Source organism: Orcinus orca, chromosome 3 (assembly GCF_937001465.1).
Source record: "Orcinus orca chromosome 3, mOrcOrc1.1, whole genome shotgun sequence".
Lineage (NCBI taxonomy): Eukaryota > Metazoa > Chordata > Mammalia > Artiodactyla > Delphinidae > Orcinus > Orcinus orca.
The window spans coordinates 120,115,305-120,118,629 of record NC_064561.1 but is presented as its reverse complement, the minus strand read 5'-3'; positions in this window follow the sequence as shown (position 1 = coordinate 120,118,629).

Genomic DNA, 3,325 nt, shown 5'->3' with positions numbered 1-3,325 from the left:
ACAGAGCAGTCCTCAGGCAAGCAGCATCAGCATCATCCGGAAACTTGTTAGAAACAAAGAAGCTCATGTCCCACCCCAGACCTACTGAATCAGGATTTGCATTTTTAGAAAATCTCATGTGATTTGTATGCATGTTAAAATTTGAGTAGCAGAGAGTCCTTAAGACTAGGATTGCCAGATTTAGCAAATAAAAGTACAAGATATCCAGTGGAATTTAGTTTTCAGATAAACAACAAATAATTTCTTAGTATAGTATGTCCCAAGTATTGCATGGGGCATACTTAGTAATAAAATTATTTGTTTTTTTATCTGAAGTTCACATTTAACCAAGTGTCCCGAATTCTATTTGGCAACACTGCCTATGACAAAACTCCTCCTGCCCAGACCTGTCTTGCTTCTTGAAATTCCATGGAATCAGGAAGAGGACAGAAAGGTAAAAGAAAAGGCTAAGGGTGGAAGTTGGGTGCAGTGAAAGAACAGAGAAGAAAGGAAATACATGCTGAGAAGTAGTAATAAGATGGGGCATGGACAGACCTTTTGTATTTTATAATTTTTATTAGCAATTTTCTTCCTTCTGTTTTCTCCCACTTCTCCCAGTCATTGTGATTTAATCTCCTCATTTTCTATAGGGCTCCCTAGAGCCATGTTAGAAGATGGTATTTGTGCAAAGTGGACAGTGAGGAAGGTAGTATCTCATCAGGGTCAAGTCCCAAGTCTTCCTATAATGCATCCTCTCTGAAATGCCGCTTACAAATAGCTCCTTTCAGCTACCAGTAGTTTGCCATTAAAAAGATCAAGGTTCTTAAGTGTCAAAAATGCTGACACTTGGGCTTCCCTGGTGGCGCAGTGGTTGAGAATCTGCCTGCTAATGCAGGGGACATGGGTTCGAGCCCTGGTCTGGGAAGATCCCACGTGCCGCGGAGCAACTAGGCCCGTGAGCCACAACTACTGAGTCTGTGTGTCTGGAGCCTGTGCTCCACAACGAGAGGCCACGACAGTGAGAGGTCCGCGCACCGCGATGAAGAGTGGCCCCGCTTGCCACAACTAGAGAAAGCCCTTGCACAGAAATGAAGACCCAACACAGCCAAAAATAAAAATAAGTAAATTAAAAGAAGGCTCAACATTAAAAAAAAAAAAAAATGCTGACACTTTCATTTTGGAGGATTTTCTTTATTGTGACTTTTTAATTGTATGTTTTTATACAAAACAACTGTTAGGAATTTTGTTGTTTGTTTGATGCTTTTTAGGTGGTGGTGGGTTGAAGTGGAGGCTGGCAAAGAAGGAATAACAATAGATATTCTTTATTTAGCTAGGCATTGAAGTAAGAAAAGGCTTTCATCTGTGTTAATTATTTAACATTTTATTATATTGTGATAAAAACACAATATGAGATGCAGTCTCTTAACAAATTTTTAAGTGTGCAGTACAGTATTGTTAAATATAGATGCAGTCTTGTACAGCAGATCTTTAGAATGTATTAATATTGCTTAAATGAAGCTTTGTGCCAGTTAATTAGCAAGTCCTATTTCCTCGTTCCCCAGCCCTTGGCAACCACCATTCCACTCTTTGATTCTATGAATTTGCCTGTATTAGACACCTCATATAAATGGAATCATATAGTATTTGTGACTGGCTTATTTCACTTAGATAAATGTCCTCAAGGTTCATCCATGTTGTCACATATTGCAGAATTTCCTTTTTATTTAAAGGCTGAATAATATTTCATTGTATGTATATATCACGTATTGTTTATCCATCCATCCATGAACAGAGACTTAGGTTTTTTCTACCTCTTGGCTATAGTGAATAGTGCTGCAGTGAAAATGGGAGTGCTAATATCTCTTTGAGATCCTGATTTCAATTCTTGTGGATAATGATCCATAAGCGCAATTGTAGGATCATATGGTAGTTCTATTTTTAATTTTTTGAGGAGTCTGCATATTGTTTTCCATAGCAACTGCACCATTTTGTATTCCCACCAACAGTGTACATGGGTTCCGATTTCTCCACATCCTTGCCAACACTTCTTTTTTTGATGATGACCACCCTGACAGGTGTGAGATGATGTCTCTTTGTGGTTTTGATTTTTATTTCCCTGATGATTAATGACACTGAGCACTTTTCATATACATGTTGGCCATTTGTGTGTCTTCTTTGGAGAAATGTCTATTCAAATCGTTCGCCCACTTTAAAATTGTGTTATTTGTTTTATGCTATTGAGTTGTAGGAGTTCCTCATATATTTTGGAAATTAACCCTATATCAGACGTATGTTTTGCAAATACTTTCTCTCATTCTATAGGTTGCCTTTTCACTCTGTTGATTGTTTCCTTTGCTGTGTAGAAGCTTTTTAGTTTGATGTAGTCCTATGTCTGTTTTTGCTTTTATTGCCCATGCTTTGGGAGCATAGCCATAAAATTATTGACAAAACCAATGTCCTGAAGCTTTTCCCCTATGCTTTCTTCTAGGTTTTAAGTCTTTAATCCATTTTGAGTTGATTTTTGTATATGGTGTGAGATAAGGATCCAATTTCATTCTTTTGCATGTGGATATCCAGTTTTCCCAGCATCATTTGTTGAAGAGACTGTCCTTTTCCCATTATATGTTCTTGGCACCCTTGTTGACCAGTTACCCTTATGTGCATGTATTTATTTCTAGGGTCTCTAGTCTGTTCTACTGTTCTATATGTCTGTCTTTATGCCAGTACTGTTCTGTTTTAATTACTGTAGCTTTGTAATGTATTTTGAAATCATGAAGTGTGATGCCTCCAGCTTTGTTCTTCTTTCTCAAGGTAGATTTGGCTATTCAGGGCCTTGTTTAATCTTCACAACAATTCTTTGAGTTAAGTACCTTTGTCCCCACTCTGCAAATGAAGAAAAGTAACTTGCCTAATATCAGATAGCTAGTAAGAGCTGGAGCTGGGAATTCACTTGAGTGCTGTCTGACTCCAAAGCCAGTGTGCTTTACCATTGCATTTCATGCCTCTCAGCAAATGGAGAGTCATGAATTCAATAGGACACATACATAAAATTAGTTTAGCCTCAGAGAGTTTTACTTAGTTATTCACCTGAAAAATGCCTATGATATTGTATACTTCATAGATTTTTGAGGAGAATTTGCTTCCTGAAAAGCATTATGAGATTCTGAAGAGAGTACCAAAACTATGCCAATTTCTAAAAAGAGCTTAATAATCTTTCTTTGAGATGAATAATCAAACAACCTAAACAGACTCATTAGTTTCACTCTGTACTCTAAATTAAGCAGTATCAGGCCCCTCCTTCCACCCTCTCCCACACATAATACATCGTGGAAAAGCTATCTTTTTA